Here is a 24,633-nt window from a genome sequence, read left to right as displayed (position 1 = left end):
TCATAGTTGCAAGGAACCTCGTGACTTTGTTTCTATAGCGAAGCACTGAGGTCGCTTTGTGGGCGATTGCATTTTGCCATGTAGCCTTACCCAAAGAGGGATCTGTTCTATCGGTGTCATGGCTTACATAAGTCATGTTACAAATAACCTGTCCTGATAGTAAAGAAATGTCCACCAGAAGACAAAATACCCTTAATGTACACTGAAAATGTGAAAAAGATCATTTAATAACTTACTTCTGTGCTGAGATGTGATCGCTTCAAGACACAGGCCCAAAGCCCATGTAGTAAAACTGCCAACTTCCTGCTGTGATTTCTGACAGTTGCAGGGTTGTCATGGAGACCAGGTGTGGATCCAAATCACCAAATACAGGATGGCTCCATTCAAACCAATATTCAAGCCAGAACTTTAGTATTGAATTTGCTGAGCCGTGTCTTGAATCTGGGATTTACCTTATATTTTGTTTTATTTTTTAAGGCTGTGTTCACACAGCGTATTTTGCACGCTGAATCAGCATCTGAATCAGCACTGAAAACGCTTCACTTTTGCCTCCCATTGATTTCAACGGGAATCAGTAGGGTATGTTCATACGGCTTATTTTCAACCGTTTTTCGGGCCGTAAACACCCCTAAAAACGGCTAAAAACACAGGGGCTGAACGCCTCCAAACATCTGCCCATTGATTTCAATGGGAAACTGGGCATTTCGTTCCCAAGGAACGTTTTTTTACAAACGGCGTGTAAAAAGACGCCTCGTAAAAAAAGAAGTGCAAAAACGCAAGTTGCTTAAAAATGGCTGAAAATCAGGGGCGGTTTTCCCTTGAAAACAGCTCTGTACTTTCAGCCGTTTTTAGTTTAGTGTGTGAACATATTCGTAGTTCACACGGCGCTGACTTTTTAGCTTGCTGAAACAAATTCAGCGGCGCTTGAGAGAAAAACAAAAACAAATAAAACACCCTTTGACCTATCTTGGCATGGATTCTGCGCCACAAATTCCCATTTTAGCAATGAGAGCTGAAAAACAGCGCAGACTAGCTTGGGCACAGTTTCTGATGCTGAAAAGCCCCATAAACAGCTTTCAACACAGCCGGCATTTAAAAATCTGCCTCCAAAATCAACATGGGGAAACAGGCTGATTTTGGAGACAGAATCAGCGACTGATTTTTAAGCTTCAAATGCTGTGTGTAAACATAACAGTTATTCGTTTTTTTGGGGAATGAAAAAAAAAAAACAATTCCGACATTGTGTTTTCGGTATCTTTTTTAACGGTGTTCACCATGTGGTAAAAATTACAACTTTATTCTGTGGGTCCATACAATTACGGAATGTTCACACAGAGTTTTTTCAGGCGTATTTCGGGGGGTTTACGCCTGAAAAAACTGAAGCAGAACGCCTCCAAACATCTGCCCATTGATTTTAATGAGAAATACGGTGTTCTGTTCCGACGGGGCGTTTTTTTACCCCGTTTTCCAAAAATGGCACGTAAAAAGACACCCGCGAAAAAGAATTGCACGTCACTTCTTGGGACAGTTTTGGGGTTCATATGGAGGAGCGGACACTATCACCCTGTTTGCTGACCATGGGTAAGGCTGTTGCCATACAGATTACTTTATAAAGCACTGTCACTTTACTCTATCCCCCTTTATTGACATATACTCAATATATTGATAATATACTCACTAAGCTTGAAAATTTCCCCTTGTGAGGGGAGGTATATACTATTCTCATATAAGTAACTGTATGCTACTTTGTTATCCCATGTAAATGTATCAGCAACAATATTTATTACTAATTCCGCCATTCTTACTAGAGTCTTATCTTGCTGCATTTTAATATTGCTTGTGATATATGTTTAATAAAAGTAAAAAATTTTATATATAAATTGGCCTCAACTGCTCTAATTGTTGTTTCTCGTGTATGGATCATTTCATGGAGCTGCCTAGGTGACATGGGGGGATGTTTGTCCAAAGAAGTAGTAGGACAACAGCACACGTCTTCAAATCATCAAAGTGGTTTTATTGTCAAGACATCCACAAACGACAAGCAACGTTTCGACCCATAGTGAGTGAAGGGTCTTTGTCAAGCCTAACATTATGTCTAAAAACATCGTTATAAATGGGTGAATACAAATGATCACATGGCCCATTCCAACCAGTGAACATCGTGAATCTGGTCTCCCAGGTGAAGCATACATTAGTCTTAATGACATACATCAAATAGTTATATAATCTTCAAAAACGTGAAAAACTACAATGTGTAATACATCTTTAATACATCATCATCAATAATATGTCAATCATTGTTATTACAATAGAAAAGTGAAGGAGGAAAGTTCACCACACTCCAGGTTCCAGCTACGATCACAGAGCTCCACTGTGCATGCTCAGCAATCAATCATCTCTGCTGTGCAAAAAATAAATAAAGACCAGCGTTCGATCAAAAATGGTAATCAAAGTATGTATAAATGTAAGACATCCTCAGTCATAACAGGAATGGGGGGATGTTTGTGTCATAAACAGTGCCCAGCCCTTATTACAAATGTGTGTGGAGTCTATATATTGATAATAATTAAAGGATATCCGATATATACATTATGCCCCCACAATGCCCCATGTCAATTACAATGCCTCTTACACCAGCCCCAATGACAATCGCAAACCTTTAATTCCCCTATAGCAATCACAGTGCCCCAAGATGGCTTAAAAGCACTGAATTACCCTTTTGCAGGCCGCAAAGTCCTTCATGCCAGCCACAATGCCCTCCCTTCTTCCTTTGCCAAGCACATTGGCTCCATGCCAGCCACAATGTTTCCATCACACCTGCTATGGCCATTATCACAGCGAGAATGCCACCATGACAGCCACAATGATGTCAATGGCCACTATGCCGGCTGCAATGTCCCCATGCCAGCCACAATGTACTTTGTAGGCAGCATTGCTGTTGGGATAACCGTTATCTCAGCCACGATGACCGCCACAACGTCCTTAATGCAAGCCACAGTGCCCTCAATGCTCATATACAAACTACAATGTGCCCATGTCAGCCAAACTCTGTTTTATCCCAGCATCATTGCCACTATGAAAACCACATTGTTCCCATTGCAAACACAATCACCAAATGCCTTATATGCCAGACACAATGCCTTTAATGCCAATTTAAATTCCTCGATCAGAACCACATTGCACTTCATACCAGTCACAATGTCCTGAATGCCTCCTTTGCGAGCCACAATGCTGGCATAACAACTACAAAGACCCCAAGACAGCCACAATGCCTTTTATGCCAGCACTTTCATCTTTGCCAACAACCACATGATAGACACAAATTTCCATGCCAGCCATAGTGACAGCTGCCAGCCACAATGCCCTCATGACACCTGCTATGTCACTTATCCCAGTCAAAATGCCTCTGTTAACCAGTGTTTTCCATGCCAGCCACATTGCCAACCAACCACAAAGCCCCATGACAGCCACAAAAACCCCATGACAATCATAATGCCACCAAAAAAAATCGCCAATAACCCATATCCAAGCCAAAATATCCCCATGACAGCTACAATGTCCGCAATGTCTCTATTCCTAGCCACAGTGCCCTCAAAGTCCATTATGCCAGCCACAATGCCCTCAATGCCCTAAGCCAACCAGCATACAACCATGACAACCACAATGGCCTCAATACCCCTATGACAACTACAATGCCCCATGACACCACTTTTGCGAGACAGAATACCACCCATGCCAGCCACAGTGATCTCACTTCCCCGTGCCAACCACGTTGACTCAATGACAACCACATACATTCAATGCCCCTATGACAGCCAAAAAGCTCTCACTGACCTGACACAAAGTTCTCCATGCCCTAATCCAACCACAATACAACCATGACAATCACAATGGCTTCAATGCCCCTATGACAACTACAATGCCCCATGACAATGTTGACATAACATTACCAATATCCTGATCTCCGCCAAAATGCCCTTATGACACCCACAATGTTCCTTATTTCAGCCACTGTCTTTATTATAGCCACAATAACCTCCAGGCCAGCCACAGTGTTCTATATTTCTTTTTCCGTCAGCCACAATGGGATTATGCAAGGTACAATGCCCTTCAGGTCAGCCACAATGCAATCAATGCCTCCTTTCCAAAAAGAAAGTCTCCATATTAACCACAATGCCGACATGACAACAGCTATATCCCTTTTTTCAGTCACTACTCCCCCATGCCATTCACAATGTACTTTATTCCAGAAACAATGCCGCCAATGCAAACCACAATGCCCACATAACAACCGCTATAGGTCATCCAAATATCCCAATCCCAGGCACAATGGTTCCCATTCAAACAACAATGCCTTTATAAGAGCCACTATGCCCCCATGACATCCACAATGTGCCTTATCCCAGCCACAAAATCTCCATTACAGTCAAAAGCCCCACTATTCCAGCCACATTACCCTCAATGCCCCCTTAGCCATTCAGAATACAACCATGACAAATACAATGCCCTTAATGCTTCTTATGAAAACCACAATGCCATATGACAACCAAAATTTTCTGATGACAACTACAATGCCCACTTTCCCAATCACAATGCCCATTTCAATACCGCAAGGTCTCCAAAAAAGTCACAATGCCCTCAGGACAGCCACACTGTCTATAATTCCAGTCAAGATGTCCCCATAAAGGCCACAATTTCCCCTTGACAACCACAGTCCCCGAAAGCATCATATGCCAGAAACAATGCCAATCAATTACAATTCCTCGAGAACAACCACAATGCTCTCAATGCTCCCCATGCCAGCCACAATGCCCCCGTAAAGGCCACAATTTCCTCCATAGCAGTAACAATACCCTGAATGCCTCCTATGTGTACCAAAATACTCCCATGATAACAAAAATGCCTCACATGGCAGAAGCAAAAGGCCAACCTCAATGCAACCATGACAACCATAATGCCACTTGACATCCAGAATGCCCCCATTAAATCACCAATATACCAAAATGCCCCTAATCTATAACATGAAAGCCATTAAACCCCCATGACAGCCATGATGATCCCATGATATATGCAATATCCCTTATCTCTGCCAAAAAAAAAACATGACACCCACAATGTCCCTTATGCCCGCCTAGCTACTCCAATGAAAACCACAAATATTCAATGCCCGTATGCCAACCATATTGCCCCCATGACAGCCAAAATGTCCTCACATCCCCTTTTGCGACACAATGCCATCCATGTCAGCCACAATGCCCTCACTTCTCCCTTTGCCAATGACAAAACAACCAAGACAAACACAAAGCCCCCATGTCAGTAATAATGGCAGCCACAATAACATACTCCATGTCTATTATTCCAGTCATAATGCCCCCATGACAGCCACAATGTCCTCAATATGCGTTATCCTAGCTACAATGCCCCTATGTCACCGACAATGTATTTTATTTCAGCAACAATGCTGCAAATAGCCCTTATGCCAACCAGAATGACACAATGACAGCCACATAACTTTGATGCCCCTAAGACAACCAAAATGATCTAATTTGCCTAAAACAACGTCCTCCTTTCCAGCCACAATGTACTCACGTCCCCCTTTGCCAAACACAATGTCCACATGATAATCACAAAGCCCCAATACCAGCCATGATGGCACAGGTCAGCCACAATGCCCCCATGAGACTTGGTAGGTCTCTTTTCCCAGCCCAATTGCAGTCATGAAAGCCACAATGCCACTATGAAAGCCACAATGTACTTTACCCCTGCAACAATGCAACCAATGCCTGTTATGCCAGTCAAAATGCCTCCATGACAACTACAATGATCCCAATGCTCACTACAATGCCTTATATGCCAGTCACAATGCCGTAAATGTCTCACATACCAACCAATCACAAAGCCCCCATGATAGTCATGAAAACCTCACAACAGCCACAAATTAAATAAACAATGTCCCTTATCCCAGACACAATGCCCCGTGATGACAACAAGGGCTGACCTTAGAGGTGTGCGACAGGTGCCATTGCACAGGTCGCATCACTCCAGCAGGAGGAAGGGGACGCTGCGCTGGCTCCCTTCCCCTGCATGTGTTTCAGACGCTTTTCTAAGTGGCGTCACTACGGCTGTAGCAGCCATAGCGGCTGCTAGCGGCGACATTGGGCCAGTGGTGCCGATAGCAGCTGCTCTGGCTGCTACAGCAATAGCGACACCATATTCAATATAATCTGCGTCCTTAGGATGTAAATACTATTGAATGCTATAACAGAGCAGGGAGGTACTAGATAGTGTCACTGTAGCTCCCTGAAGGAACCGAATCCCCGTGTGGCCAGGGATTCCCCACCTGGATGTAGAGCTTGATGTCTGTCCATATTTGGACAGTGACATCAGGGCCAACTCCTGAAGTGAAACCCCATCCACAGTGTTGCGGACGCTGTGACTGGGGATTCCACTCCAGGAGAAGCCTGACGTCACGGTCCATAAATGGACAGAGACATCAGGGGCTTCTACTGGACTGGAATTTCAACACCAATACCAGGTATTCCACTCTAGGAGAAGCCCCTGACGTTACTGTCCATATATGGACAGACACATAAAGCGCACCGTCCAGTAGTGGAATCCCAGGCTACAGGGGGATTACGAACCTTCAGGGAGCTACAGTGGCGCGTTCTACAGGAAGGGGGGTGCTATCTACAAGGGGGCTGTGTGGCACTACCTACAAGGGGGCTGTGTGGCACTACCTACAAGGGGGCTGTGTGGCACTACCTACAAGGGGGCTGTGTGGCACTACCTACAAGGGCAAGAATAAAAGACAGTAAGGCAGCACTTCCAAAATGAATAACATTTTAGTTCTTAGTGAGAGTCGCGGTCTGATGGTCATTTTACTGTGAGTGGGGGGCTGATGGTCATTTTACTGTGAGTGGAGAGCTGATGGTCATTTTACTGTGAGTAGGGGGCTGATTTTTTTTCAAGGGGTGCCTCAAGGCCAAAAAGGTTGGAAAACTCTTTACTAGGCAACAGTATCACGCCTGCCTACGCAAGGATCCCATAGACGGTGTTGTGGAGCAGCTCAGTTCGTCGTGGGAACTGGGTCTAGGTGAGTACAATTAGTTTTTTTGTGGGCACTCTCTGCAGGCAGGCTGTATGGCACAATCTCCAGGGGGCACTATCTACAAGGAGGGACTGTGTGTGCAGCCAGGGTAGGGGGGCATTATACTGTGTGGGGGCACTACAGGGGCAATATACTGTGTATGGCACTTAGGAGGCTTAATACTTTGTGAGCACAATTTAGAGGACAAATTACTGTGTCCTTGAAGGGGTTATAATATATTATTAAATATTATTATTATACTGAATGGTGGCACTAAAGGGTCATTATACTGTGTGGGGGCACTATATAGGTCATTATACTGCGGGGGTATTATACTTTTTTATGGGGCATTTTTTATGATGGGTTGGGGCGCACAAAAATAATTTCACATAGGGTGCAATCTATCCTAAGGATGGCCCTGCTGACAATAATGCCCTCAATGACTCTTATGCCAGTCAAAATATCCCCATGACAACCACAGTAACCACAATGCTAGCAACAATGCCCTCCATGCCAGCCACAATGCCACAATGGGAGCTATAGTGCCCCATGCTAGTTACTTTCCTCATGACAGCCACTATTCCCCTACAACACAATGCCACAATGCGACTGACAACGACAATGCCCTCACTGTCAATTTTACCAGTCACAATGCCAAAATAAACACATCAATGCTCTCCATGCCAGCCATACGGATTCTAATCTCAGCCACCTTGCCACCATGAAAGTTAAAATGTCACCATGATAATCACAATCTAATATGCTCGATGATAACAACGATGCCCACAATGTCCACCATCCCAGCCATAATACCTCCCATGGCAGCAGCAATGCCCAAGTGACAGTCACAATGCTCCCTTTAGAGCCACTATGCCCCCATGACCCCAACATTGTCCCTTATACCAGACACAAAACCCTCCAGCCACAATGCCCTCAATTCCCCTTTTGCCAACGACAATGCAAAAATGACAGCCACAATGCCCTCCATGCAAGTCACAATGCCAATCATGGCCCTATGCCATTTAGAATAGAACTATACTAACCAGAATGCCCCTAATGCAAGCCACAATGCCATAATGACAACCACTATATGCCTTACCCAAGTCGGAATTCCCCAATGCTAGCCACACTGGTACCAATTCAAATAACAATGTCCAAATGCCAGCCACAATGCCCCCATAAGAGCCACTATGCCCCAGTGACAGACACAATGTGCCTTATCCCAGTCACATTAGTTCCATTATAGTTACAATGTCCTCCATGCCAGCCAATATGCTCTCATTTCTACTTTTGCCAATACAAATTCCCCATGACAGCCACAATGTCCTCCATGACAGCCATTTTTCTCTCAAAGCCCCTTATGCCAGCCAAATGCCACAATGACATCCACAAACCTTTAATGCCACAATTTCCTAATTTTCCCCTTTGACAGCTACAATGCCCCATATGCCAGCCACAATGCCCTCACTTCCCCTTTTGCCAACCACCACATGACAGACACTAGTACCCTATGCAAGCCATAATGACACCTGACAGCCAAAATGCCGTCATAGCATCTGCTATGTCCCTTATCCAAGCCAAAATGACCCCAATATTAGCAACAATGTCCACCCAGGTAGCCACAATGCCAACTAACCACAAAAGCCTTCATGAAAGATACAATGTACAGTGTCCATCATCCCACCCACAATGCCCCTTATGCCAGCCACATTGGCCTTAATGATCCATTAGCCATTTGCAAAACAACTATGACAACCACACTGCCCAATGACAACCAAAATTCCCTCATGACAACTACAATGCCCACTTTACCAGTCACAAAGCACAAATAAAGACCACTATGCCTCCAAAAAAGTCACAATGTCATCATGACAGCCACATTGTCTCTAATCCCTGTCACGGTGTCCCCATGAAAGCCACAATGTCCCCTGACAACCACAATCCTGGAATGCATCATATACCAGAAACAAAGACACCAATGCCAATTAAAATTTCCTGAGGACAACCACAATGCTCCCAATGCCCCCATGAAGGCCACTATGTCCCTCATAGCATTAAAATTACCCTGCATGCCTCCTATGTGTACTCCAATGCCCCCGTGACAACTATAAAGCCTTACATGGCAAAAGTAATAGGCCAACCGCAAAACAAACACAATGCCTCTTGATGGTCTACTTGCCCCCTTGACAACTACAATGCCTCATTGCCCACCTTAGCCAATGCCCTCAAATATCTATAGCCAATATATGTACTACTAGACATATATCCTTATATACTAGGAATGTATTACCACACCTCTGAAAGTCAAGAGCTAGAAACTAGCCTGATAATTATCAGTAATTAATAATATTATTAATTACCAGTCATTTGATTCCTCTATTGCCACTGTCTGGAGGATTCCATATCTTGCTTTTCTTCACTTTCAAATAGACATCTAGGAAAAAAAATCAAGAAAGAGGTGTGATAATACGTTCCTGGTATATGCTATAGATGTATTGGAAACAGTAAAGAGATTTAAGTGTGCCTAGTTTCTAATGATAAAATTGGAAAAAATGTATGGATATACAGGGGAGCGCTACTAGTAAGTAAACGGTTAGCAATGGTAAATTCCTTGATTTATTGAATATAGGCAACGCGTTTCAACACAGGACATGTGTATTCGTCAGGCCAAGGAAAAAGTTTTTCTAATGAAACCCCCAAATATTTTAAGGGCCAATTAGACCCTTTCTGAGATACATTCTGAGGAGCCAAACTAGAGATCCCACCTCAAGTCTTCCTATCCAAGAGTCTGCACCGATCACCCCATCCCGACTAGAAGCCACAAGTAGAATATAATTGTCTCTAATCACAACTCCTAAATTAGTTACCAATCACACCAAAGATCAGATGCCAAGAAGAAATAGCACTCTCCTTCACACCTCTATAAAACAGAAAACCATTCTACAATCTACTCAGTGGACCATTTACAACTCTTGTATGACATGGACCTAAATATGGCCTAGAGAGGACACAGTACAGCTAATATCATCCATCAGGAAAAATATCACACATTCAATAAAGACCGCACATGCGCCAAGTTAGGACACACAGTGATATCACTAGTATTGAAAACAGCTGGATATGGGGCAGCAACTTCTGACTAAATCCCTAGAGAGACAAAGAAAAGGAGACAGATCAACTATACTACGACATTTATAGCAAAACAAAATGAAATCCTGCCCAAAAAACAACGACAAAAATAAACCTTTTTTCAGGGAAGACTTTCATGAATATAGAGCGTAATAAAATCTGTAAAAATTTAATAAAATTAGCAAAAATACAAAACGAAAAGCAGGTGGCCAAGGATAGTAAAACAAATCCCAACATTTTTTTTCACGTATATAAATGCAAAAAAGCCAAGGTCTGAACATGTAGGACCCTTAGATAGTGGTAATGAGGAGTTGGTCACAGGGGATCGAGAGAAGGCAGAGTTACTAAATGGGTTCCTTAGCTCTGTATATACAACAGAAGAAAGAGCAGCTGATATAGCCGATGCCAGTGCTGTTAATAGATCAGTTGATATACTGAATTGGATGAATGTAGATATGGTCCAAGCTAAATAAAATAAATGTACACAAGGCCTTGAAACCAAATGGGTTACACCCTAGAGTTCTTAAAGAGCTTAGTTCAGTTATTTCAGTCCCCCTCTTCATAATATTCAGAGAGGCAGGGCAAATGTGGTGCCTATTTTCAAAAAGGGCTCTAGGTCTTCCCCGGGTAATTATAGACCAGTAAGCTTAACATCCATTTTGGGGAAAATGTTTGAGGGGGTATTGAGGGGCTATATACAGGATTATGTGACAAAAAATAGTATTATAAGCGACAGCTAGCATGGTTTTACTAAGGACAGAAGTTGTCAAACTAACCTGATTTGTTTTTATGAAGAGGTGAACAGAAGCCTAGACAGAGGGGCCGCTGTGGATATAGTGTTTTTGGACTTTTCAAAGGCATTTGACACTGTCCCTCATAGATGTATAATGGGTAAATTAACAACTATAGGTTTAGATAGTATCGTTTGTAATTGGATTGAGAATTGGCTCAAGGACAGTATCCAGAGAATTGTGGTCAATGGTTCCTACTCTGAATGGTCCACGGTTATAAGTGGTGTACACCAGGCTTCTGTGCTGGGACCACTATTATTCAACTTATTTATTAATGATATAGAGGATGGGATTAATAGCACTATTTCTATTTTTGCAGATGACACCAAGCTATGTAATATCGTTCAGTCTATGGAAGATGTGCTTGAATTGCAAGCGAATTTAAACAAATTAAGTGTTTGGGCATCCAGTTGGCAAATGAAGTTGAATGTACATAAATGTAAACTTATGCATCTGGGTACCAACAACCTGCATGCATCATATGTCCTAGGGGAGCTACACTGGGGGATTCACTTGTTGAGAAGGATCTGGGTATACTTGTAAATCATAAACTAAATAACAGCATGCAATGTTAATCAGCTGCTTCAAAGGCCAGCAAGATATTGACGTGTATTAAAAGAGGCATGGACTTGCGGTACAGGGATGTAATATTACCACTTTACAAAGCATTAGTGAGGCCTCATCTAGAATATGCAGTTCAGTTCTGGGCTCCAGTTCATAGAAAGGATGCCCTGGAGTTGGAAAAAATACAAAGAAGAGCAACAATGCTAATAAGGGGCAAGGAGAATCTAAGTTATGAGGAAAGATTAAAATAATTAAACCTATTTAGCCTTGAAAAAAAGACAACTAAGGGGGGACATGATTAACTTATATAAATTTATTAATGGCACATACAAAAAATATGGTGAAATCCTGTTCTATGTAAACCCCCTCAAAAAACAAGGGGGCACTCCCTCCGTCTGGAGAAAAAAAGGTTCAACCTGCAGAGGCGACAAGCCTTCTTTACTGTGAGAACTGTGAATCTATGGAACAGTCACCGCAGGAGCTTGTCACAGCAGGGACAGTAGATGGCTTTAAAAAAGGCTTAGATAATTTCCTAAAACAAAAAAATATTAGCCTCTATGTGTAAAAATTTTTACCTTCACTTATCCTATCCCTTGGTTGAACTTGATGGACGTGTCTTTTTTTAACCGTACTAACTATGAAACTATGTAACACACTTTCAGGAAATTTATCAATTTACAGCCCTAGATAAGACTGAAAACAAAGTTTTACTCAACTGTTTAAATAACTGTTTCTCACTTAACTTGTGCCTCCTGGAACAAAAACCCTTTGAGTAAAATACATTTTTCTTCTTTGCTCTCCTAAATTCCTGACTGACACAATGTTCCAATGCCAGTCAAAATGCACCTATTATAGCTACATTGTCCCATAATATCTAAATGACTCCAATGCCAACCACAGAGTTCTCAGTGCAAGCCACATTTCCCCCACATGACAACCCCAAAGACATCAATGCCCCCTAAGCAAGTCACAATACTCTCAATACCTGCTAAGCCAACCAAAATTCCCACATAACAACCGTAGTGTCCTCCATGTCGGCCACAATACACCAAAAAAAGCCAGAATGCTATTCAGGCCAACTACAATGCCCTCATAAATCCCCCAATGTACCTTATCCTATCTACCATGCACCCATGCGAACTAGAATTTTTTTTTTTTATAATAGCCACATTATGCCCCATGTTTCTTACATTTCCTCCTTTTAAGTCACTAAAACCCCATGACAGTCACATTGATCCCATGACACACGCAATCTCTGTTATCTCCGCCATAATGCCTCAATGACAGCCACTATGCTGTCAATGGCCAAAATTGCCGGCCACAAAGCCCCCATGCCAGCCATAGAGCACTATATCCCAGCAGCAATGCTGGCGATACCCCTTATCCCTGCCACAATGACCGCCAAAATGTCCCCCATGCAACACACAAACTCCATGCAACATGCAACTCCATGCAAACTAAAATGCCCCGCATGACAGCCAAAAAGCTCCCATGTAAGATACAATGTGCCCATGAAGACAATGCACTCAATGCCCCCAAGGCAGCCACAATGCCAAATGTTAGCAACAAACTTCCTGTAAAAGTTACTATGCCTTCATGAAACCCACAATGTCTTTTATAACAGGCACAATGCCACTATGACAACCAAAATGCCCTCCATGCAAGCCGCAATGCCCTCAATTCCCCATTTATCAATCACAATGCCTCCATGACAGCCACAAAGCCTGCATAAAATCAACAATCTCCCTCATGCAACCACAATGTACTTTATCCATGCAACAATGCCATCAATGCCCCTTATGCCAGCCCCAATGCCAAAATGTAAACCACAAGCCGTCTATGCTCCTTTGAAAGCCACTATGCCCCTATGAAAGCCACAATGCCCATACTTCCCCCTTTGCTAACCAGCACATGACAAACACAAATCCCCTATGCCAGCCATAATGACACCTGCTAGCCACAATGCCCTCATGACACCCGCTATCCCAATCAAAATATCCCCAATGTTAGCCACAAATTGTCACATTGTCCCATAGCCCAGTCACAATATCTCCATTACAGACACAATGCTCTCAATTCCCCTTTTGCCAATGACAATGCGGGAATGACAGACACAATGCCCTCCATGCCAGTCACAATGCCATAAATGGCCCTACGTCAACTAGATTGCCCCAATTCTACCCACAATGTCCCTAATGCAAGCCACAATGCCCACATAACACCCGCTATATGTCTTATCCAAATGCCAGAATGGGTCCCATTCAAGCAACAATGCCCTTATAGGTGCCACTGTGCCCCCATGACATTCACAATGTCCCTTATTCCAGCCACAATATCTCCATTACAGTCACAAGTCCCTCCATGCCAGCCACATTGCCCTCAATGCCTCCTTAGCCATTCGGAATACAGCCAATTAACCACAATGTCCCTAATGCCTCTTCTGACAACCACAATGCCCCATGACAACCAAAATGCTCTCATGACAACTACAATGCACACCTTCCCAATCACAATGCCCATTTTAATACCACAATGTCGCCAAAAATGTCACAATGCCCTCATGACAACCACACAATCTAATTCCAGTCACTATGTCCCCACGAAGGCCCCAATGTCGACTTGACAACCACAGTTCATGAGTGAATCATATGGCAGAAACTATTTTGAGATGCAGCTTCCATGTGTCCTGTATACATAGAAGCTGTATCCTGCTGTCAAAGCCCATTCTGACAGCTCAGCTGCACTCACAGGTCCGGTGAAAGTTGGTCAAGGCACGCAGGATCCAGCTAATAATGATTACATCTAAATTCATGAACCTTCTGACCTGACAGAATCGGCTTTGACGGCAGGATACAGCTTCCATGTATAAAAAAACTACATAGAAGCTGTATCTCAAAAACTCGACTTTTTTTTTATAAAAAAACTAATTTAAAAGTTGTTTAAAAATAAAAAATAATAAAAAAATAAATAAAAAATAAATAAAAGTTGTTTAAAATCAAATAAAACACTGATTAATGGAAAATTAGCTATAAACGTGTTCATAGCCTTTACGTGTTTTAAAGGCTCTATTTTGAGTGTGCTTTCTATTATATTTTTGTAAAAGGAGTGAACGTTAAATTACTTGGTGTGGGAGAATTTTATATATTCATTGATTTGCTTTCTTTTTCTTATGTTTGTGTTTTTTTGGGAGTGTATTATGCTTGTACTGTGTTGTTTACTGTCATCAACAGAAGTGCAAAAATTTGTAACAGGACCCCCTCCCCCACCTACCATGTTCCATGTATAGTAATGGTATGCTATGTTTCAAATGGGTCTTTGGGCTACAGTGCCCGGGTGCGACTGCTAACTCTGCACCCCTAGCAACTATGCCCTAAGTCATCTGGGTTACCTCTATCAAGAACAAATGGTCACAGCTTCCTAATTTTAAAGAGGTCCTCTCATCAAGACAACCTCTGGGCACAGGGGCGTAACTAGGAAAGACTGGGTCCCATAGGAAACTTTTGACTGGGTATCACACAACCCCCCTTTGAAGATAGTGCCTCCCTATATATTCCGCCACACAACGCCCCCCTATAGATAGCACCATACAGCCCCCCTGTAGATAATGCCATACAGCCCCCCCTTGTAGATAACGCTATACAGCCCCCCTTGTAGATAACGCCATACAGCTCCCCCTGTAGATCATGTCATACAGCCCTCCCTCTGTAGATAACGCCATACAGCCCTCCCCTGTAGATAACGCCACACAGCCCCCAATCCCCCCCCCCCCCCAAAAACGGCCAAAAGTTTGTCCTACAAAAGAGATGTATCCCCTATCCACAGTATATGGGATACATGTGTGATCGCTGGCAGCGATAGGGAGAACGGGGGACTGAAAGTCCCTCAAAGTTCTCCATGAGAAAGCTTGGACTTCCGGGGTCTGCACAGTTCAATAAAAACGAAAGGAGCGGTGGTTACGCATGCACACAAGCGGGACCGGTGCACAATTCATTTCTATGAAGCTGCCGACTGACCCCGGAAGTCCGAGCTTTGTCATGGAGAACTTCGGGCAACTTTCGGACCCCCGTTCTCCTTATCACTGGGCGTCCCAGCGATCCCACATGTATCCCCTATCCACATGCATGTCTTTTGTAGGAACAACCCCTTCAGTGGCGTCACGCTGCTAGCGAAGCCTCCGGTCATGCTGCGGGCCCCGTAGCAGCCGCTACCACTGCCTGTGCATATGCCTATTAGGGCACATGGACGTCATAGTGGCGGCTGGCCGGCTCTGCTGAATCTGGCGCTTCCATTCATTACATGGATAGTTATTCGTTTGAACGGCCGGTATGTAGTGCTACATTTCCTTTGCAGTATACGCTTTGCATTTTATCTTTTGTCTATTCAGTAGGATCCAAACATATAGGGAACATTCACATGTTGGGGTGACAGCACATCAAAATGAATACAAAACCACAATATGACCACGTGTGAATACACCCATACTGTTTAAATGTATGCAAACGTATAGCTATGATTTGTTATCCATTGACTTCTATTATGAAACACAGTGGCATACATTTTGCAGTATCCTAAGAAAAAAGTTATCCAGACGCAATACTGTCAATCATCAGTCAAAAGGAAATATTTTGCATAAGTCTGCACAATAGAAGCCTATGAGTGCTGTACAGTATAAGTGTATGTGTGGATACCTTTTTTTTCTATTTTTGTATATGTTTTTCCCTTCTACCTGCACAGCACTGACAGCATGGCCCCCAGAAGAGCCTACTCTTCCAGGAGGCCGCCCCCTTTTTATAAGAGTCTCCTGGACATTCCCAGCAGAGTTTGCATTTAACTAATGGGTACAGGGCAATACATTGTTACAGGTCATATCATATTTCACTCTTAGGCCTTGTTCACGCAGAGTTTTTTTTGCAGAATTCCTTCATGAATTTTGAGGCAAACTTTGACCTGCCTGTGCTTTTTCCCCCGCGTTTTTTGCTGCATTTTTCGTGGCGTTTTTTGCCCTGGGCAATTGAAGGTAAAGCAAGGACGGCGGGCAAAAAACAATGTGAAAAATGCTCAGAAACGAGCGCCGTGGGGTTTTTCTGCCTCTTATTGATTTCAGTGGGAGGTCAGAGGCGAGAAACCACGACATGCCGCTTTTTTTTCCCCGCAAGAGGCTATAAGCCGCTTGGGGGAAAAAAACACGCCTCTGCCTCGAATACAAATCAAAGGGGGCGATTTTGGCTGTTTTTTTTGGCGCTGATTCCGATGCGATTTCCGCGTGAAAGTCAGCGCCAAAAAACTTTGTGTGAACAGGGCCTAAAAAAGAAACATTGTACTTACATGAAGAAAACGTATACCGAGGATCATAGGCACAGCGGAGTTCCTGCTAGTTACTTCATCAAGCATGTACACAGTAGGGAATTAGAAGCCCTATGATGATGTCACAATGTTAGTTACAATAATTAGAATTCTACCTATAATCATAAAGCAACCTAAATTATTGGTTGTTATGGGCAACCAAGCCACTTTTTTTGTACCAAAACTAATTATTTGTAGTAGCAGTGAGGGCGAGTTATTTTTTTTCTTCTTTTTTTAATTAATTTTTAGACTTTTTTCCTTTAATGTATTGAGAGTAGGGTTCTGGTGACAAATAGGTTAATACATTTTACTTTTATACTTTTCATGCTTTTACTGTATGTTTGACATAAATGTTGATTTCTATTTTTATTTAACCAACAATGTGACATGTTCCTTTTTTGTTTCCTTTTTTTATGTCAGTGCCAGCAGATACTTTACTGTGTACATGCCAGCTTCAAAATGTGTTATATTTATAGAGTAACTACACTACACTTTCATCAAACGTTTAAAATTACATAGAGACATATCAAAAATTTGGATCAGTGGGGGCCAGGTGCTGAGACCTCCACCTTTGCTGAAACGAAAGTGTAGAAACGCTCAGCTGAGCGCATTGCACCTTTGGCTGTGAGCGCTCCCTGTCAGACTGAAGACGAATAACATACACATTCTGACAGAGCGCTGATAACAGCCAAAGGTGCAATGCGCTCAGCTGAGCGTTTCTACACCTTCGTTTCAGCAAAGGTGGAGGTCTCAGAACCCGGGCCCCCACTGATCCAAATTTTTGATATGTCTCTATGTCATATCAAAAGTTTGATGAAAGTATAGTTACTCTTTAAAGGGAAGGTCCACTTTAAGCAACTTTGCAAATAAGCAATTAAAAATGTCCTACCGCTTTGTGTCTACAGCTCCTATGTCAGTACATACTAATGCCTCATGCACACGACCGTATTGGTTTTGCGGTTCTTATAAACAACGTGTTCGTTGCGGTCAGTTGGAACGCAAAAAACCCTTGTTGTGAATCAGTGTCATCTGGACTCACAGATCCACAACAATTCACCACTATTGATGAATCCGCAAATCCGGACCGTAAAATGACTGGTCCTGAGATTTTGCAGTTCGGATTTGCGGCCTTCGTACTAATACGTGTAAGTCACAGTCATGTGCATGGGGCCATAGAAAATATTGAGTCCACAATTTAGCTGCAAAAATGCGGATACATTGTGGCCGCAAAAATACGGTCATATGCATGATGCCTAAGGGTATGTTCACATGGCTTATTTTCTGCCATTTTTGGGCCGTAAACGGGCCAAAAACGGCCTAAAGATTGGAAGCACTTTTTTTACGCCTCATTTTCAAAAAAATGGCACGTAAAAAGATACCCGCGAAAAAGAAGTGCATGTCACTTCTTGAGCCGTTTTTCATTGACTCTACAGAAAAACAGCTCGAAAAGCGCGTGGCTTAAAAAAACGTCTGAAAATCAGGAGCTCTTGTCCCTTGAAAACAGCTCCGTATTTTCAGAAGTTTTTGATTTTGTGTGTACACATACGATAATACTACAAATAGATTCCGTGCAGTCTGATTCTGCAGTTATACTTCACTCCATCTATCCTCAAATTAGTCCTAATATACATTCAGTAGGTTAGCGAGAAAAATGGGAGAAATTAAAGGAAGTATGACTGCGGAATAAGACTACACGTAAAAGGGTTTGTTTATTGTCAGTTACCATGGAGACCCTAAGACCTGCATAGGAGCTGTAGACACGGATCAGTAGGGAATTTACAAGATGGCTTAATTTTTCATTTTAAATGCACTGGAGCTATACAAATGAAAATTGGCTACAAAACGTGTACATAGTCTAAAAGTACATAAGACTAAGGCTTTATTGAAACAACGGCCGTCATACGGACCTATATAACCCCGTTCTGCCTTGAATAGAGCAGAGAATGAGCATGTGCCTTGATGCTTCATTCAATCTCTAAGGGCGGGTTCACACATAGCGGAATTTCACTTAAATTCCGCTGCGGACACTCCGCAGCGTTAATCCGCAGCGGAGCCGTTTCTCCATTGACTTTCACTTTAATTTAGCAGTGTTCGTTTACACGATGCGTACAATTCCGCTGCGGAGCATAGGCTGCGGAGCGGAATTTGGTGTCCGCAGCATGCTCTGTCTGTTGCGGAGCAGTGGCGGACTGGTTGCGGACTCATGGCGGAATTTCTCCATTGACTTCAATGGAGAGTCAAAATTCCGCAATGAAGTCCGCAGATCTTATGTGTGCTGCGGAGCGTATTGTTTTTACTACCATGACATTTCTTCATTCTGGCTGGACCTATGTATTTCTAGGTCTACAGCCAGACTGAGGAAGTCAATGGGGCTCCCGTAATGACGGGAGCGTTGCTAGGAGACGTCTGTAAATAGTCACTGTCCAGGGTGCTGAAAGAGTTACGCGATCGGCAGTAACTGTTTCTGCACCCGGGACAGTGACTACCGATCTCAATATACATGTATCTGTAAAAAAACATATAAGTTCATACTTACCGAGAACTCCCTGCGTCTGTCTCCAGTCCGGCCTCCCAGGATGACGTTTCAGTGTAAGTGACGGCTGCAGCCAATCACAGGCCAAGCACAGGCTGCAGCGGTCACATGGACTGGAGCGTCATCCAGGGAGGTCGGGCCGGATGCCGAAAGAGGGACGCGTCACCAAGACAACGGGCGGTAAGTATGAATTTCTTTGACTTTCACTAGGGAAAGTGCTGTCCCTTCTCTCTATCCTGCACTGAATAGGGAGAAGAGAAGCACTTTTCCTGCAGTCCGCAGCGGCCAGTCCGCATCAATTTTCTGCACATTTTGTGCAGATCCGCTGCAGAATCTGCAACGCAGATTCTGTGCGGCATTGATGCGGACAGTTGCGGAGGAATTCCGCCATGTGTGGTCATGCCCTAATACCGCCATGGTCTTTTGGGTTTTGTTCTTACGATGTACACTGTCCGCATGTTATCTTTAGTCTGCATGAATACGGAGATGTCAAATTTATATAGTTTTTTCTATGTTTTACTACTTTTACAAAATAAAAAACAATTTGTTAAAAAAAATTGATTTGTGTCCCCATATTTTTAGATCCATAACATTTTTAATTTATCATCGATAGATCTGTGTTAGGCTACATGCACACGTTGCGTATTTTGCAGTGGAAAATACGCACCAAAACCGCAGCAATACGCACAAAATTTGCAGGCAAAAACCGCACCAGTTAGCGCTTTTTTTTTTAAAGCATTTTTCTGTGTCGTTTTTATGTTTTGATGCGTAAATTGCGGCGTTTTCATGCTGCATGTTTTCGTGCGATTTTCCTCTGCACTAGGCAGATAGAATTCGCAATTTTAAAATCTGCACCGCAGGACAATTTATGTGCGGGAAAATACAGCAGCGTGTAGATTTCCTGAAATCTCATGGTTTATGCTGGTACTGTATTACGTTGCGGTTTTTCCGCATGTAATAAGTATCGTGTACATTTACCTGGTTCCCACGGGATGGATACGCTGCGTAAAAACCATGCAGTGTATCTAACCTGGAACTCGTAGTACATTCCGTCCAAAAACCGCGCCGCTTTTTTTCGGACAGAATTTCCGCTGCTGAAAGCAGCAGTAAAAACCGTTCATACTTACATAGGCCGTTGTTATGGCGATGTGTCCCTCCATTGCAGTCCGGTCCGGTCTCCCTGGATGACGCTGCAGCCCATGTGACTGCTGCAGTCTATGATTGGCTGTAGCGGCGGTCACATGGGATGCACAGAATTCTGTTGAGGAAATTCTGCTGCGTTTACGCTACGTGGGAACCAGGCCTTAGGGTTTGTTTTCTTGCGGGGTGAGTTGTAGTCTTTATTGGTACCATTTTGCGGTAAAAACGACATGGTGATCACTTTTTATTACATTTTTTTGAGGAGCAAGGTAACCAAAAAACAGCAATTCTGACATTTTGATTTTTTTTCCTACGGTGTTTAAATACTGTGATATTTTAATATTGTGGATTTTTACGGATGCGGGGATAGCAATTACATTTTTTTATTATTATTTACATGAAAAATGGTAAAATGTTTATTTTTTAAAGTTATACTGGTTTTTGTAATTAAAGGGGTTATCCAGTCCCTAAAGAAAAAAAATCTATAGCCTATCCTCAGGATAGGCCATCAATAGCTGCTTACCCTTCATTTCTACTTGCTCACTGGGAATCGTCGACACGGATGTAAAGGCGATTCACAGGTTTTGCAGCCGCCTTCTCCCATTCACTTCAATAGAAAGCGCTATATTGTGAGGGCGCACATCCACCGTACACATACAGTGGATGTTGCCAAGAGCTTAACAGAAATTGAAACCTACAATAAAACTTTGTTTTACTACAACTATATACAATTTATAATTAAAATTGAAAGAGAAATTGAAAAAAAAAACAACAAACACGCTTTAGTTCGCATTATGAATTTTTTCATAATCAAACTTTTTTTTGGGTGACCGAACAAAAAAATGTTTTATAGCCATCACACCAGCATGTAAAGGCTATATATATATACACATGTAGTAGTTGAAGTGCGAAGCAGACAAAAAATGCTAGGGAAAAATTCCACCTTTACCTCCTATTGAAATCAATGGAGGGTGATATGTGGCATTTTTTGGTGCAGATTTCAACAGGGCTTCTGCGTCAAAATCAGTGTAAAAAAACGCAGTGGGAACAGGGCCTTATCTTCACTGTGTCTGGTCATTAATAGGAAAATACCCTGGTGATAAAGCGGTTAACCCATCCAGGGCTATAGTTTATAAGTAAACCCAGAACATTTATTTTCCCTGTGTGTGTAGGGTTAGAGTTCCGCAGTGACATGGGTTCGCACGTAAATCATAGAATTATCCCAAACTTAATGCGGCAGATTTACGGTCCATTGAGACGTTTCGGTTGAGGTGCATTAAAAACTGCATCCAAAAACACAGTGTCAAGCTCTGAATGGACCCTTAACGTATGTTCACATGGCCTATTTTCCGGGCCATAAACGCCCAAAAACGGACGAAAAATTGTAAGCAGAACGCCTCCAAAGTTCTGCCCATTGATTTTAATGGGAAAAACTGTGTTCTGTTCCGACGGGCCGTTTTTTTACGCGGCCGTTTTGAAACGCCACGGCCACGTAAAAAAACGGCAGTGAAAAAGAAGTGCAGGTCACTTCTTGAGACGTTTTTGGAGCTGTTTTTCATAGACTCTATGGAAAACAGCTCCAAAAATGGCCGTAAAGAACGCAACGAAAATCGTGAGTGGCTTAAAAAACGTCTGAAAATCAGGAGCTGTTTTCCCTTGAAAACAGCGCCGTTTTTTTTAGACTTTTTTGAGTTTGCGTGATCATACCCCTTGCTGTTGTAATGTTAAGGGGGTTTTACACTGGGCGATTATCGTGCAGACGAGCACTCATATAACGCTCGTTGTCGATAATTGCCCTGTGTAAACAAGGAAGCGATCAGCAGAGAAATGAGCAAACGCTCCATCATCTGCTGGTCGTATCGTTTTAAAAAAGTAAAAGATTATCGTTGTCGGCAACACATGTCCCTGTGTAAACGGAGTAACGACCGCTTGTCCCTATCCATAGCTCCGTGAGAGAAGAGCAAGCGAGCGCCGATCAACGATGTCTCGTTGATCGGCGCTCGCTACACCGGCCGAGTGTCTGATGGTGTAAAAGGGCCTTTAGACAGGATACAACTAGACAATTAGAAACTGCACCAAATTTGGCAGAACGGAGCATGGAGAATGATAAATTTAGCACAACTGGCAAGACAATTTTCTCTTTCTTTTGTTACCTCCTGGCGGCTCTGTATTTTAAACCAAGATTTTGCACCATAAAATGGCGCTAGATGTTTAGAAATTTGCCCCCTTTTACAACTCCTCTTAGCCACACTGCTTTCTCTAGACACTTTTTAAATTGTCAAAGATGGTGCAAAAAGTGTCTAAAGCATAATTAATTTGGTGTAAGGCTATTTACTCCACTTTTTTGGCGCTTTTTGCTTAGCAATTCTCCCTTCATGTTTCCCAATGGAAGAAAAAGTCGCAAGTGACTTTGCAACCGTAAATAAAATATCAACCAATGGCAGACTTTATGCCATAGTTGCAAGGAACCTCGTGACTTTGTTTCTATAGCGAAGTACTGAGGTCGCTTTGTGGGCGATTGCATTTTGCCATGTAGCCTTACCCAAAGAGGGATCTGTTCTATCGGTGTCATGGCTTACATAAGTCATGTTACAAATAACCTGTCCTGATAGTAAAGAGATGTCCACCAGAAGACAAAATACCCTTAATGTACACTGAAAATGTGAAAAAGATCATTTAATAACTTACTTCTGTGCTGAGATGTGATCACTTCAAGACACAGGCCCAAAGCCCATGTAGTAAAACTGCCAACTTCCTGCTGTGATTTCTGTCAGTTGCAGGGTTGTCATGGAGACCATGTGTGGATCCAAATCACCAAATACAGGATGGCTCCATTCAAACCAATATTCAGGCTGGGTTCACACGACCTATTTTCAGGCGTAAACTAGGCGTATTATGCCTCGTTTTACGCCTGAAAATAGGGCTACAATACGTCGGCAAATATCTGCCCATTCATTTGAATGGGTTTGCCGACGTATTGTGCAGACGACCTGTAATTTACACGTCGTCGTTTGACAGCTGTCAAAAGACGACGCGTAAATGGACTGCCTCGGCAAAGAAGTGCAGGGCACTACTTTGCCACGTAATTTGAGCTGTTCTTCATTGAACACAATGAAGCACAGCTCAAGATTTACGAGCGTCTCAGAGCGTCTCAGACGCCTCGTAAATTACGAGGAGGAGCATTTACGTGTGAAACGAAGCAGCTGTTAACAGTCTGTCTTTTCACACGTAAATGCCTCTCATCGTGTGAACATACCCTTAAGCCAGAATTTTAGTATTGAATTTGCTGAGCTGTGTCTTGAATCTGGCATTTACCTTATATTTAGTTTTATTTTTTAATGCTGTGTTCACACAGCGTATTTTGCACGCTGAATCAGCATCTGAATCAGCACTGAAAATGCTTCGCTTTTGCCTCCCATTGATTTCAATGGGAATCAGTAGGGTATGTTCATACGGCTTATTTTCAACCTTTTTTTGGGCCGTAAACGCCCCTAAAAACGGCTAAAAATACGGGGGCTGAACGCCTCCAAACATCTGCCCATTGATTTCAATGGGAAACTGGGCGTTCCGTTCTCACGGAATGTTTTTTTACGCGCCGTTTTTACAAACGGCGTGTAAAAAGACGCCTCTTAAAAAAAGAAGTGCATGTTCATTGACTCAATTGAAAAATAGCTCCAAAAACGTCCGTAAAAAACGCTGCAAAAACGCAGGTTGTTTAAAAAACGGCTGAAAATCAGGGGCTGTTTTCCCTTGAAAACAGCTCTGTACTTTCAGCCGTTTTTAGTTTAGCGTGTAAACATACCCGTAGTGCACACGGCGCTGTCTTTTTAGCTTGCTGAAACGAATTCAGCGGCGCTTGAGAGAAAAACAAAAACAAACAAAACACCCTTTGACCTATCTTAGTTTTTTGGGGGAATGAAAAAAACAAACAATTCCGACATTGTGTTTTGGGTATCTTTTTTTTAACGGTAAAAATGACAACTTTATTCTGTGGGTCCATACAATTAGGGTATGTTCACACGGAGTGTTTTCAGGCGTATTTCGGG

The 24,633-nt window shown here is 42.8% G+C and overlaps 1 long non-coding RNA gene across 1 annotated transcript; it reads right to left on the bottom strand.

Annotated features, from left to right (window-relative positions):
- Window positions 1-2,083: 2,083 nt before the first annotated feature.
- LOC142748016 (uncharacterized) lies at window positions 2,084-23,355 on the bottom strand. Its single transcript, XR_012882120.1, has 3 exons — window positions 23,276-23,355; window positions 9,448-9,521; window positions 2,084-2,401 (listed from the first exon to the last, which is right to left on the bottom strand). It is a non-coding gene; the product is annotated as an uncharacterized LOC142748016 (long non-coding RNA).
- Window positions 23,356-24,633: the final 1,278 nt, after the last annotated feature.

This window comes from Rhinoderma darwinii, chromosome 3, assembly GCF_050947455.1.
Source record: "Rhinoderma darwinii isolate aRhiDar2 chromosome 3, aRhiDar2.hap1, whole genome shotgun sequence".
Lineage (NCBI taxonomy): Eukaryota > Metazoa > Chordata > Amphibia > Anura > Rhinodermatidae > Rhinoderma > Rhinoderma darwinii.
This window is presented reverse-complemented; position numbering and strand designations above follow the sequence as displayed.